At 39.4% G+C, this 16150-nt stretch overlaps 2 pseudogenes; one reads left to right on the forward strand and one right to left on the reverse strand.

Moving 5' to 3' along the window:
- Positions 1 to 8763: 8763 nt before the first annotated feature.
- On the reverse strand, positions 8764 to 8882 carry LOC134938903 (5S ribosomal RNA; annotated as a pseudogene).
- Positions 8883 to 10894: 2012 nt separating this feature from the next.
- Positions 10895 to 11013, forward strand: LOC134938914 (5S ribosomal RNA; annotated as a pseudogene).
- Positions 11014 to 16150: the final 5137 nt, after the last annotated feature.

A 16150-nucleotide genomic window follows, 5' to 3' on the forward strand; every position in this document is an offset into this window, starting at 1 on the left:
GTTGGATACCGATGCCGGAATCCCGACCACTGACAATGCTGACAGCCGGAATCCCAGATAACAGGAAATAGCAGAAATAGCAGTCATGTTTCAAAATGTAACACCAGAGTTTGAATTCTCAGTTGTTGAGTTGGAGGTAAACACTACAAAGTTAACAACAGTCCCAATAAGATCAAAGCTAATTTCAATTCTTAGCTGTGGAGTTGAAGGCAAACACTTCAATGCTATCAACAGACCAAGTAAGATTAAAGCTTATACAGTTTTAGGAATTTGTGGGATACAGTTACATTGCTGGCAGTTGGGATCCCGGAGGTCAGGATATCGATGCCAGAATCCCAACCACTAACAATGCCAACAGCCGGAATCCCAGGGGCTAACACCCATAGAGGGGGAATAGAACCGAACCTGCAGCATGGCGAGTGCAGCAAGCCCGCAATGGGCTTCGTTGTGCTTGCCCCCCTGCCGGCATTCTGGTGGCCAGGATCCCAATGTCAGTATGCTGACCGCTGGGATCCCGGATGCCGGCATACCATACTGAATGCGAATTTGTGTCCTGTGAATGAAATGCTGAGATATCTGCATTACAAGCAAAGAGTTAAAATTTTAGAAAGTTTAAGTTCCAATGTAATATTTGTCATAAGACAGTTCACGAGGCTATTTACTGGAAACAGAGGAAAGTGAATCATGTGCAAAACCAGAAATGTAAAGACAAGGATGAGTTGGCCCTGAGTGTTACAGAGAAACACATAGAAAGGATTGTTGGTATATTGATTCAGGTGCAACAAAACATTTCAGCTGCAAAGAGGAGTAGTTCACCAAACTAAATGAGTGTGTCTTATCACAATCAAGGAATTGGCAATTAAAAGCTGACAGTTACAAAAGTTGGGACACTTGAAACTTGCTTGACAAAAGTATCAAGAAAAAAGTCACAGTCACAAATCCAAAATGTACTTTGTGTACCAGAAATGGGATCATTTTTTTATAGCCATCAGTGTCCTTGAACAGAGTTATTTTTGCCAAACGAAAGGGCATTATGAGAAACAAAAGAGACTGTTATCGCTATATGCACAAGGTGTCAGTAACTGTATGTACTTAAAACACTGTTATGCAATGATAGCAAGTGAATCACAGTTACTCGAACTCTGGTATAAAAGATTAGGTCACCTTAAATATGACAGTGTTCAAAAGTTACACAGCAGGATGGTCACAGGAATGTCAGTGTAATCACAAAAAAAAATTATTTGAAAGCTGCATATTTTTGAAAGTCATCAGCCATTTCCAAAGTCAACAAGTAGAGTTACAGCACCAATTAAGTAATACACTCTGATGTGTGTGGTCCAATGGAAGTAATAGAAAAGAAGGATGGGAGAGCAGGAGGATTACAATAAATTGATTTTAATTGCACAAATATAATAGGTACACAATAAATGAAATGTATTCACAAAACCACAAAAATTCTACTGTTCCAAATAGGGATTCAAATAATGAGCACTAGTGCCTCCTGAGACTGTATCAATACATTAGTTTACCAGACTTCAGAAGATATATTGTAGCATTATCTCTCACATTATTGAAATCCAAATAACAGCGCCTGTGAGAAGTGTGTTGAAACAATTTGCAACATGCACTCTGAATTTTGTAATTGCCTCTGTGAGACCAATAACAATGTCAAATGTATAAGTAGTGAGGGCTTATGCCGGCTGGGTGTATTCACATTTCTATAGGGTAATAGCAACTGTTGCCTTTGGTAACCACTAGGGTTAGAAATTAATCCATGGCTTCCAAGTGGCAATTTCTTTAAATGACTGAGGACCGTGTGTAATTGTTTAAAAGTGCTACACTTAGATGCTGACCTGAATAAAGCCACTTGAGAACAGTATCTCCAAATGATTATGTTCAAATGTCACAAATAAATATTTCAGACTGTAAAAAGCATACAGTAAGTCTCTGACAGGTTAAAAGGATTATATCACGCTGTTAGTAACAGTTTCTGCCATGATCATTAACAGCTGAAATGAAACAACATTGACAGAGCAGTGCTGACACTGCTATTGCCCTGCATTAATTTATTATCTCCCTTCTAGCATATATAAGGCACTGGTAGGAGGGTAGCGCTGATGATACATTCCAATTTTAGCTCCGGCAGTCTCCCAAAGCAGGTCGAGGGTGCCAGCTGAGTGGCACTGTTAGCTGTCAGATGTGGCTGTGTCCATGTACATTCACTGAGCAAAAACCTAATGGAAATCCTGGCAAGGTCCGCTGCAGCTATAGTCCATCCACGACACAACTTGAGACTCGCAGTGTTAAAAGGCAGTCCTGGTTTGCTTCAAAGAGAGAACTGTAGAACCCAACTAAGGGCATAATGCAGACCGCCGCCTACAGGGGGAGGGTATTAGAGCTGTGCAAGTGTGCGAATGCATGTGTAGCAGAGCTGCACAAACTGATTTTGTGCAGTCTCTGCGCAGCCCAGGACTTACTCAGCTGCTGCGATCACTTCAGCCTGTCCGGGACCGGATTTGGCGTCAGACACCCTCCCCAAAAACTTGGACATGCCTGCATTTTTCCAGACACTCACTGAAAATGGTCAGTTGCCACCCACAAACGCCTTGTTCCTGTCAATCTACTTGCGACCGCCCATGTGATAACTTTTTCGCATCATCCCATCGCTATGCACCGATGCGCGGTATAGTCAAGGCTGGCCCTTTATTATAGCCTTGATTTAATTCATTGAAAGGTAGTATCTTTTGTTAGGGACCTGATATTTGTCACTCAAACGTAACTCAGAATGTATGTACATTTTGAGAACATTGAGGACGTCTTCTCTGCATGACATACAGTAGAGGTACTTGCTAGTTTTAATAAATCTTCACTACTTATACAAACTACAAGACTTAGGGGTCTATTTACTTAGCTTTGAATGGAGATAAAGTACCAACCAATCAGCTTCTTACTGCCATGTCACAGGCTGGGTTTGAAAAATAACAGTTAGGAGTTGATTGGCTGGTACTTTATCTCCATTTACTTTATCTCCATCTAAGGCTTGATAAATAGACCCCTTAGTGTTTGCTTTTTCTAGAGATAAGTGCAATGTCGGACTGGGGCATAAAAGGCTCACTGGGGGAATCCAGTGGTAGGATCCCATGTTTAGGGGTGTAGCCAGTCACCAGAGGTGGTGTGGTCAGGCACTATATTGGTTTGACTAACTATTAGAGAGTACATGGACTGGGCCCCTTGATAAATATATATAGTAAATACTGCTATTGTATGCATGATAATGTACCAGAATAATAACACCTAGGCACTGTAGAAAATACACAATACTCCTGTGCGGTATAATGTATAATTCAAGTACATAGTCTGGAACTTGATCCCTAAAGGAAGAGAAGGGGGGCCCGGGCAGTGGGTCTCACCGGGGGTTTTAACTGTACCTCTATTGGCCAGTCCAACGCTGGATGAGTGGGTCTGGTTATCAGAAAACCAAACCCACCAGAATTTTGCATTTCCGAGTGGATTCAAGTCCAGGCTTGGGTCTTCCCGTCTGACTCAGATCCCAAAACAAGGCAAAATATCATCTTCCCAGTGTTGGGTCTTGTGTGTTTTGGATTCAATATAAGTTCGTTCAGTGGTAATTCGGGTGTTAGAGATGCTGAACATATAGCACAGCCATTAGACTGCCAGGGCAAATATCAATATTTATCCTCATTACTGGGGCACTGCACACAGCCCAGAGCTCCTAATGGCAGCATTATTTATTTATATTTTAATGCATTATTTTTTTTTTCAACGATAATTTCAACCCTCTATTTTATTTACTGGTGAACAGTCAGTCACATTGGTGCTGTAAGCCTGCAGTACAGCCCAGATCTCATAATACAGGACAGCATTAATCCTTAATTGGTGCACCACAGTGCAGCCCAAGGCTCCTAATAGTATTACAGGGCAGCAGTATCCCTTTATTGGTGCACACTGGTGCCTGCAAAAGCTTTTGGTGAAGTTGTTGTCATTTTTGAAAAAAATAGAAAAAGTTTTATTTCTTTATAAAACATGTGTGTGTTAAAAAGTGCTCAGTAGGTGCCGTGCCACTGCATTAATAATAAGTGCTGTGTGAGTCACAGTGTGATGGAAAAAAGTGTTTTCTTCTTTTTTTTTTACTTTTTTAAACACCATGTTAATAATATAAGCGCTGTGAGTTGATATAGATTATGATCAGTCATTGGAAGAGCAGAAGGAGCATAAGGTTAACAAAAAGAGGTAGAGGTGTCACTTTAAAAACCAACAATCATCAGTGCCCAAAAATTTAACACTAAGGGTTATATTTACTGAGGTGTGATTTTTTTACAAGTTAAGATGTTGCCCATAGCAACCTATCAGATTCCACTTAACATTTTTCTACCTGCTTCTGGGAGAAAATAGCTAGAATCTGATTGGTTGCTATGGGCCACATCTCCACTTCTAAAAAACCTCAAACCTTCGTAAATATACCTCTAAGGCTGAAGAACAAATTGTGTATTCACAAATCCCTCAGGAGAGTCTAGAACTGGCCACGTTAGCTATGTGTGAGGACACACAGCTAACTGTACCAGTAGAGAAGCCTCCTTCAACAATTTTTGCACCCTCTGCAAATGTATACAAGTAAAGATGGTGATGAATACATAATAAAAATTGAGGATGTTGGTGTGGAAGTGCAACAGGATGAGGATGTTAAGGATGTTGTTTGTGTAAGTCAGCCACCCACGGCTGCAGTTCTTGCCCGTGAAAAAAGGAAAGCCATTATGATGCCTGGGCATAAGAGCAAAAAAGCCACTGTTCGGGTATGGGATTCTTTTTACCAAAATCTATACAACATTTGTGAAGGCATCTGCTCCATTTTTAAGGAGCAAAGTTAGTAGAGGTAGGGACATTAACCATCTAGGCGAGGAGGTGCTACGCAATATTACAACATTTCTGGCGAGTTTATGAAATGTATTTAACAAACTTATAATAATTTGTAATTAATAACTTCATCATTTACCTCCTCATTAGTCATATGAGCTAGTCCTTTCAGAAAATGTATTTGTGGGGACCTAAACAAAGCAAGCTCTTCAGCCACAAAAGTGGCTGTTCCTGTCACTGAAGTGGTTGGTTTGTTTGTTAAACTCTGCATATCCTTTTTCATTTACAACATAAGGGTGGGTGAGAGGGCCCAAGGACAATTCCATCTTGCACTGCTTTTCTTTTAATTATGAGCTGTGTGAGGGCATTGATAATAGTCTTTGTCTGCAGAAACATTTTTATTGGTTTGGGTATTGCTCTAAAATCTGTACTAATTTGCAACACATTTTTAACCAGAAATTATGTGGCTCCTCATGCATGTTAATTTCAATCAATCAATCAATCAATCAATCAATCAATCAATCATTCTTGTATTTTATGGCCTTTTTCCTGCAGAACACCCTACATCTCTTGATGTAGGCCTCACACATGATAATTTTAATTAATCAATCAATCAATCAATCAATCAATTTTTATTATTGTATTGCCTTTTCTCTTATAATTTTCTGCAAAATAGATGCTGATATACTGTAGTCCACATCTCAATTTTCACTTTTTTCAAATAATCTATTCAGTCTTCATTCAGTCTCTGTCATTATTTTAATAAAAAGGAAAATAGCAGCGCATATGGGGTCAGAAAGCACACTTCAAATAAGAAATAGCAGTGCTCATGGGGTCAGAACACACACTTCAAATAAAAAATGTGCCAGAAGAGCCAGTAATGTAAAAATATATGAAGTACATTTAATGTGCATACATTAAAAAACATATAATCTCCACATCCGTGATAAATACATGTAGAATAAAAAAACAATGAAAAACAGGCTGATATCCGTGATAATAAATTAAAAAAATAAACAGAAAAGAAAGAGTTAATAACAGGCCAGAGACTTACGGCTATCCTTGCGCAGGCTATTAATCAATCCAGGCTGTAAATTAGTGTTCAGAACAGTCTTGGTTTTATATGTAGCCAAAGCAGCTGGTTGGCTCAAGGATACTAAATTTCAAAATGTAGCAAGGCTTTGTGACGCAATTAGCATCTTTGGACACTACAGGAGTATCCAATATTCCAGATGCTGTCCGAATGTTGCAATGACCTAAGACACAGTGTAACCATATAATAGCAGAGTTTTTCCAATGTTTAAGATGACCCGAGTGTCTTCGGTTTATAAATACTCAAAGGACGTCTCACACCACTATTGCGGGTAACGTAGCCATTTGGATCACAGTATACAGGCAGCTGGATGTGTGTCCGCCTAGAGAAGACTTATATCCCTGTACAGTTAAATGTGCTGTAGCGGTGGCTTGCTGCAGTCTAGGCTTCAGTAGCAATGGAGCCTGTGGTGCGGTGAGAAGCAAGTCCGGCACAAAGGGTGGAGTCCTAATGCGTTTTATCATGAACACACGTGACTTTGAGTAACAAGCACCCGTCAGTGTCCCCTCAGTTAGTGCCCCTCTTAGTTACTGCCAGTCATGTTGGGCGGGGGAAGGGGGGGTTGTTTGCTGCAACATTAACCTGCTTAAGTCCGTAGCGTAAAGTGTGTGTTTGAGACTATAAGGGCAGTGTGTGTGCGGCTTCGGGGGCAGTGTGTGTATGAAATTAAGGGTTGACCTCTATTTGCAGCTTTCTGCGATGTGATTGCAATTGAAATGCAATTGCATCGCTGGGCAGCCTTGTGATTTTAGCAGTAGCAGTTTTTGCTATATTAGGGAAACTGCTACCAACTCTGAATAACCCCCAGAATTTGGAATATTTTTACATTCTTGTACATTATAACTAGAGTTGTGCACTGGCCCTTGTCATGGGTCTTGGTTTTCGATCTGTATCTCCCTCATGTTTTGGATCTGTATTGAAAACCGTCCTTGCATGTTTTGGTTTTAGTTTTGGGTCTATTTTTTTTTTGCAAAAAATCATAAAAACAGCTAATAAAATCACAGAATTTAGGCCTGTTTCTTGCTCTTACAGTATTATTAACTTTAATAACATTAATTTATACTCATTTCCAGGTAATTTTTTTTAAATGGTTTATTTAGAGTTTTAAGTATACAAGGGTATAAAATAAAAAGCAACCAGATGAGATTGGATACGCATTATAATAATGGGAACGACTTTACATCTGGTATATACAATATTAACACTGTCAGAAACAATATGCATAGCAACATTAAACAGTCATAGATAAAGTGATACACATTGGAAATAACTGTTAAGAAAGAGAGTTGGGGAGAGAGAAAGGGGAAAGAGAGAGAACAGTGAAGAGGAAGCGGGGGGGTGTCCTGCTGGTATTACACCCTAAGGAGTGTGGGACGTGGCATAGGTTCCTAACACATAATGCTTCTGCCACAATGAAAATAAACAGAGTAAGAGGGGCTAGTTATGTACGGCACTGATATAGAGTAGGGGAAGTAAACACAAGCACAAAAAAATAAAAGAAAAAATAAATACATTTAGAACAGTAGGGCTGAAAGTCCACAAGGTACGTATAAGCCATGTGTGGGCTTTTGAAAGCGATACCATGGGTCCCAAATCTGTAAGAACCTGTAGGATCTATTATTAAGATATGCAGTAATCTTTTCCATACTTGCTAGATAACAGATTTTGGGGGTAATTCCAAGTTGATTGCAGCAGGATTTTTGTTAGCAATTGGGCAAAACCATGTGCACTGCAGGGGAGGCAGATATAACACGTGCAGAGAGAGTTAGATTTGGGTGGGGTGTGTTCAATCTGCAATCTAATTTGCAGTGTAAAAATAAAGCAGCCAGTATTTACCCTGCACAGAAATAAAATAACCCACCCAAATCTAACTCTTTCTGCACATGTTATATCTGCCTCCCCTGCAGTGCACATGGTTTTGCCCAATTGCTATCAAAAATCCTGCTGCGATCAACTTGGAATTACCACCATTATCAATAACTAGGCACTGAGGGGGTGTCTCTAACTGTTTCCAGTGTAGCACAACTAGGAATCTGGCTGCATTTAGCATCTGAACTACTAGTTTGCTGGTGGTTGAATCTAGTGTAGTAATTGGAAGACCCAGGAGAAAAGACCAAGGGTCTTTAGTTACAAGAACACTGATCAATCTGTTTATCAAAGTCGCAATCATATCCCAGTACAAAGCTATTTTGGGACATGTCCATTATATATGGATAAAAAAAACCAATTCACCACAACCTCTCCAGCACTGAGGAGAAACAGATAAATATATTTTGTGTAGTTTAGTAGGGACCAATACCATCTATAAAAATCTTATAGGCGTCTTCCTTGACCAAAGTCGATATAGACAACTTTGAAAAATATCTGGCAACAAGGGAGAAAAGAAGACTCTTTTGTGGGTGCACTCTTGAATGATTTATAGTATTCAGAATCAGATAGTTAAAAATCTTGAATTTTTATTCGTATCATAAAGTAAAACATCAAGTAGTTGGACACATGTTGAAGAAAAACAACACACATGAAAAGAATAAGTCAATAGTGCCAATAAATATTGGATAGTGATTGTGAGCTGTCTGGGTTGAATCAAGTTTACAATCAAACAATAAATCCACAAATTTGACTCCAAAGCCTGCCTGAGATGGAGAGATATATGATATGAGCTCTACACTGGTTACAATTGCTATCAATTGGTGGTTAGTAGGGCATACTGATTGTGTAGGAGGAATGAAAAAGAAGAGAATATGATAGGAAAGATGAATCTGCTGTCAGCGTTAGACATGGAGCATGAATGCCAAAAGTTTCTACTACACCGAGTATTCCTCAAAAGTCTCCTATTTGAGTACTGACTCAGCCCGACACTGATTAGCTTCCAAGATCGGTTGGGTTCGGGCGTTTCCAGTGTGGTATGATAGTAGAAAAATATATATATGTGCCGATAACCTTGTGCTCTAGAATCACTGATGAGAGTTCATGAAAATTTTGGGGAATAGGAGATGGTGAGGGGCCCTGGGAGGAGAGCTATAAGGGGGGATCTGCTGCCATCGTTAGACAGGGAGTACCCTGAATCAATGGTGAGAGTCCCGAAAGATAGTAAAATAAGAGAACCACACAGAGATAAGTGGGTTATGGGATTCGATACAGGGGAACATTCAATTTTAGTGATAAATTGGAATCTGTGTACAATATACACTGATCATAGAGTACATATATGAGCATACACTCCGTGTGGAGTACATACATAGGCATACACTCCGTTGAGCAGCATGAAAAAATTCTTTTTACCAATAATCCTCTCCTGATGAGGAACTGCGATCTATATACAGAGTGATGATTAGCTGTAGGTATCAGGTAATAATGAAGATATCAGGTACAAATACCAAGTAAATAGTAAATAAGAAGAGGGTTGAGAACCTCATAAGCTTCCAAAGGTACAGGTTTTTAGCAAATGAATAAACATTTATGCACAATGTATTGAATAAGATATGGATAACCAATGATGGTCTATGGAAGTGACCAAACCCGGCTAACGGGCGAAACGCGTCTTCCGACCCCGGGCTGTCCGGGACCACCCACATCTCCAACCTCCTGCCTGCGCCGCAGCTCGATCCAGGATAGCGGCTTCTCAGCAACCCTTGAACCGGAGAAACGTCTGCTGTATAGCATCTGACGTTCGGACGAACTTGACCGGCTCACAGCACAGTGACTTTCCAGTATCTTCCACCAGAGAACCTTCTTCACTGCGAGGCATCCCGCGATCATCCCCTATACATTCACGGGTAATATCTGCACTGATTACCTGTGCATACATGTAACCATTCCACGCTTTAATTAAAACCATCACGGACCTACCGTTTTAAGGCTGCAGTTGGTTACTACCCTAGGGGTACTATATCGCTGACACCTATGATCCTTATTAGGACTGTTTGTGAATAGCACTTTAGTATTCAGTCACCACAATTTATTTTGATCATAGTATCATCATCTTATGACCGCAGTTCCCCATTGGAAGAGGATTGTCACTTTGTGATACGTTGCTTAATGAGTGTATATATATATATATATATATATATATATATATATACGAGTACTTTATAACCAGTATACTTATTCTGGCCATAGTACTGTTTTGCTTTTTCCGCCTATACGGTGGGGGTATATATATACAGCTCCCCTTACAGTTGCTATCTTGTACTAGGAGATAAGAACCACCATTATTATACTATATATATCTAACTAATTTGGTACATACTGCTCCCCTTACAGTTGCTATCTTTTATTAGGAGGTCAGAACCACTATTATTATACACTATATATATATAATTAATTTGGTACATATCTTTCATAGACCATCATTGGTTATCCATATCTTATTCAATACATTGTGCATAAATGTTTATTCATTTGCTAAAAACCTGTACCTTTGGAAGCTTATGAGGTTCTCAACCCTCTTCTTATTTACTATTTACTTGGTATTTGTACCTGATATCTTCATTATTACCTGATACCTACAGCTAATCATCACTCTGTATATAGATCGCAGTTCCTCATCAGGAGAGGATTATTGGTAAAAAGAATTTTTTCATGCTGCTCAACGGAGTGTATGCCTATGTATGTACTCCACACGGAGTGTATGCTCATATATGTACTCTATGATCAGTGTATATTGTACACAGATTCCAATTTATCACTAAAATTGAATGTTCCCCTGTATCGAATCCCATAACCCACTTATCTCTGTGTGGTTCTCTTATTTTACTATCTTTCGGGACTCTCACCATTGATTCAGGGTTCTCCCTGTCTAACGATGGCAGCAGATCCCCCCTTATAGCTCTCCTCCCAGGGCCCCTCACCATCTCCTATTCCCCAAAATTTTCATGAACTCTCATCAGTGATTCTAGAGCACAAGGTTATCGGCACATATATATATTTTTCTACTATCATACCACACTGGAAACGCCCGAACCCAACCGATCTTGGAAGCTAATCAGTGTCGGGCTGAGTCAGTACTCAAATAGGAGACTTTTGAGGAATACTCGGTGTAGTAGAAACTTTCGGCATTCATGCTCCATGTCTAACGCTGACAGCAGATTCATCTTTCCTATCATATTCTCTTCTTTTTCATTCCTCCTACACAATCAGTATGCCCTACTAACCACCAATTGATAGCAATTGTAACCAGTGTAGAGCTCATATCATATATCTCTCCTTCTCAGGCAGGCTTTGGAGTCAAATTTGTGGATTTATTGTTTGATTGTAAACTTGATTCAACCCAGACAGCTCACAATCACTATCCAATATTTATTGGCACTATTGACTTATTCTTTTCATGTGTGTTGTTTTTCTTCAACATGTGTCCAACTACTTGATGTTTTACTTTATGATACGAATAAAAATTCAAGATTTTTAACTATCTGATTCTGAATACTATAAATCATTCAAGAGTGCATCCACAAAAGAGTCTTCTTTTCTCCCTTGTTGCCAGACGTTTCCTACTGACTCAGGGTGCACCACCAAATATAACAATCATTGGAAACAATTGCCTTTTCCTATTTTATTATTGTATTTTGGTAATTACAAATATCTAGCTCTATATTCTCTTGTGCGGTATACCCCCTATATACAACTTTGAAAAATAGACAGATAGATGTCAGACCAAGCCTATTTATCAGGAGGTGGACCCAAGTTCTTTTCCCACTAAAGTATGAACAATGGAGTAGGAAGATGCCTATATGATAGGAGAAGGGAGTAAATGGTAGATATAATACCCTGAGCTAGAGGCCTATGGTAGCATATAGACTCTAGGGTAGATAAGGAGCAAAGGGGTGAAGGGTTAGTCAGGGAGGTTACAAGATGTCTTTTCTGGAAGTATATAAATGGGTTCAATTCTTGGAAGTTAAACTTAGTTATAATGTCAGGTAGTGACATACAAGTACCGTTATCCAAAATATCTGTAACAAAGCGTATGTTCCTGCTTATCCATGGTCGGGGACGTATCAAAGATTTGCCTGGAGGGAAGATTGGATTATCCCATAGTGGGGTAAGTAGGGAGGGAGACGAGAGGAATTTGTAATAATGTGTACAATAATCCCAGGTCTGGCATGTGAAACTGATGACAGGATGGGAGCTGATGTGGGAAGGTCTGGCGTTGGCAGGTATCATAAGCAGAGAGGCCAGTGTGGTGACATGGCTGAGATCTAGAAACAAGAAAATTCCTGGCGCCGTAATTATACAGATTTGTATGCAGCTCTCTCAGGGGTCATTGGTTTTTTTACCCCTCAATATTGAAAACTAAAAAGAACAGACGAGAAAGCGCTATTCAAATCTGGTGTGGATTTTATTTTTAACAATATTACTTAACACAATTATAGTTGATGCCGGCCGGCAACACATAAAACAAACAAACCATGGAACAATCTCAATTTAAAACTTAAAATGAAAAAATGTTTTTAAAAAATTTATATGTGTATATCTCTATTTTAAATCTCTTCCTTTAGTGCTCAGGCGCCAATGCACAGCTTATAATTATATCAAAGGGGAAAATATTATATATACATATCACATATGTATACCAATATACAAAAAAACTCCTGCTAATTAGCCCTGTATTTCTCAATGAGCTTTAGACATGTGTATTATTCTCATATGCTGCTTAAGTCCTACACATGGTATACACATGTGATATGTATATATAATATTTTCCCCTTTGATATAATTATAAGCTGCGCTTTGGCGCCTGAGCACTAAAGGAAGAGATTTAAAATAGAGATATATACATATATATTTTTTAAAAACATTTTTTAATTTTAAGTTTTAAATTGAGATTGTTCCATGTTTTTTTTTAATGTGTTGCCGGCCGGCATCAAATATAATTGTGTTAAGTAATTTTGTTAAAAATAAAATCCACACCAGATTTGAATAGCGCTTTCTTGTTAATGGCTGAGATCTGTCTCCAGCTGAAGCCACCTAAGCGTAGAGGTGGGGTCGTACCATGCAATAGCTTGACTTAAATGAGAAGTGAAGTAATATAAGTGAATATCTGGATAACCCCATCCGCCGTATGTTTCCTTAAAATCGAAAAACTCATTCCAATTATTTTATTCCTCCATACAAAATGGAGAAACCAGGAGTGAAGCTGAACTAAAACAGAATTAAGGACCTTTACTGGTAAAGTTTGAAACAGATAAAGGAGGCGTGGGAGAATGTTCATTTTTAGGACCACTATACGCCCCAACCATGAAATGATAAGAGATTGTTACCTATGCAGGTCCGCTTTTATGGTCGAGTGCAGAGGGAAAAAGTTTTCTTTGTAAAGAGCACTATAGTGGCTCGTAATAGAAATGCCTTGGTAATGAAACTTAGTAAGTTGCCTGGAAAACTTGTAGTTAGATTTCAAGAGCGACAGATGGGCCGAGGGTATGTGAAGGGGCAAGGCTTCAGTTTTGGACCAGTTAATCTTATAGCCTGACAGATGTCCATAGGCAGTGAGAAGGTGGAACAAGTTTGGCAGGGAGGTGTGAGGTGAGGAGAGGGAGAGGAGAACGTCATTGGCAAATAATGATATCTTATAGTCGGACCCACCAACCACAATCCCCACAATATCAAGTGAACTGCGTATACATGCCGCTAGCGGTTCAATAGTTAAGGCAAATATCAGGGGTGATAAAGGACATCCCTGTCTAGTGCCATTTCTAATCTTCAATGGGCAGGAGGCTAATCCATTTACAGAAACCCGAGCTGATGGGTCCGAGTACAAGGCCTGAATCCCAGTGAGAAAGTCGCCACCAAACCCAAAGTGTCTGAGGTCTCAAACATAAAGGGCCATCTAATCCTATCAAATGCTTTCTCTGCATCCAGAGAAAGCAAGAGAGTAGGAGTATGTAGCAAATTTATAGAGTGAATAAGGCTAATGATACATCAAGTATTGTCCCTTGATTGCCTGCCTGGAACAAACCCCACCTGGTCATTAGCATTTCAAGTTAATTTTGACCACCTCACAGCTCACAATATGGTTTTCATAAATTTTAGACGAAAGGTTGCAGCAAGCTGGCTGGTTACTAACTGACAGAGCAGTAGCACGAACGCGTTTATAGCACCTCTATGAAACATTGCCACAGAGTGGTGCAGAAATTAAAAGTGGTGCAAGATGGAATTGTCCTTGGGCTCTCCCACCCACCTTTATGTGGGATTTTAAAACAAAATGCACAGTTTAACAAACCAAGCACTTCAGCAACAGAAATTGACACTTTTGTGACTGAAGTGCTTGGTTTGTTTGGGCACCCACAAACAATTTTGTTGGAAGGACTACAGTACCTCCAATTGCTAATGAGGAGATTGATGATGAGGATGTTAATTACATTATAATCTTGTAAAATAAATTTCATGAACTCACCACAAATGATGTAACATGGAGGCAGTGCCTAGATTGCTAACATCCCTACTGTACCTCTACTAACTTTTTCCTCACAAAGTGACTGTCACTGTCACAGTATTTGCATATGAAAAATAATAGCTTAGAACAGCACAAATAAAAATATTTTTTAAATTCTAATTTAACCTTTTGATTTTCTTACACTGGGGTAACATAGTAACATAGTATCTAAGGTTGAAAAAAGACAATTGTCCATTGGGTTCAACCTATTTGTGGTCTCCTATGCACGATTATTTTGTATAAAATTTTGACTGAAGTTGCTGACTGCCGTTCCGATTAACCCCTCTATGCCCCATAACCCTGGATATCCTTATCCATTAGGAATTTATCTAACCCATTCTTAAAGGAGTTGACTGAGTTGGCCATTACAACTCCCTCAGGCAGGGAATTCCAAACACGTATCGTCCTTACTGTAAAAAAGCCTTTACGCCGTATTGTGTGGAATCTCCTCTCCTCTAACCTGAGCAAGTGTCCACGAGTTCTCTGTGTTGATCTAACCAAAAACAGGTCCTGCGCAAGATCTGTATATTGTCCCCTTATATATTTGTAAATGTTGATCATGTCCCCTCTTAATCTCCTCTTTTCCAGTGTAAACATGCCTAGTCTTGCAAGCCTTTCCTCGTATTCCAGCGTCTCCATACCCTTAATTAGTTTGGTCGCCCGCCTTTGAACCTTTTCTAGCTCCAGGATATCCTTTTTGTAGTAAGGTGCTCAGAATTGTACACAGTATTCAAGGTGTGGCCTCACAAGTGATTTATATAACGGGAATATAATACTCTCGTCCCTAGCATCAATTCCCCGTTTTATGCATGCTAATATCTTATTAGCCTTCTTTGCTGCAGTCCTACTTTGGGTACTACTGCTTAGTTTGCTATCTATGAGGACACCTAAGTCCTTTTCCAGTACAGAATCCCCTAATTTTACTCCATTCAGTAGGTAGGTGTTATTTTTGTTCTTGTTACCACAGTGCATTACCTTACACTTGTCTGTATTGAAGCGCATTCTCTATTTCGCTGCCCAAGCTTCTAATTTAACTAAGTCATTCTGAAGCGACTCAGCATCCCCCTCCGCATTTATAACTTTACACAATTTGGTATCATCTGCAAAAATTGACACCATGCTCTCTAGACCTTCTGTTAGGTCGTTAATGAAAATATTGAACAATAGCGGTCCTAATACTGAGCCTTGCGGCACACCACTTAGCACTTCAGTCCAAGGTGAAAAAGATCCATTAACCACAACGCGCTGCTCCCTATTATCTAACCAGTTTTTGACCCAAGTGCATATAGTGCTTCCTAGCCCTGATTCTTGTAGCTTGTAGATAAGTCTCATGTGTGGTACAGTATCGAACGCTTTGGCAAAATCTAAAAAGATTGCATCCACCTCTTTACCCTGATCTAGGTTTGCGCTTACTGTTTCATAAAAGCTAAGTTAGTTGGTTTGACAGGATCTGTCCTTCATAAACCCATGTTGATTCCTTTTAATGACCTTATTGACTTCAAGGAACTTCTGAATACTATCTCTTAGAATACCTTCCAATACTTTCCCCACTATAGATGTAAGTCTAACTGGTCTATAATTACCTGGTTCAGCTTTACTTCCCTTTTTTAATATAGGCACTACTTCCGCTATACGCCAGTCTTTGGGAACCATACCTGATATTACTGAATCCTTAAAGATCAAAAATAGCGGCTTTGCAAGTTCAGAATGAAGCTCCATTAGAACCCTTGGGTGAATACCATCGGGACCTGGTGACT

This window comes from Pseudophryne corroboree, chromosome 1 (assembly GCF_028390025.1).
Source record: "Pseudophryne corroboree isolate aPseCor3 chromosome 1, aPseCor3.hap2, whole genome shotgun sequence".
NCBI lineage: Eukaryota > Metazoa > Chordata > Amphibia > Anura > Myobatrachidae > Pseudophryne > Pseudophryne corroboree.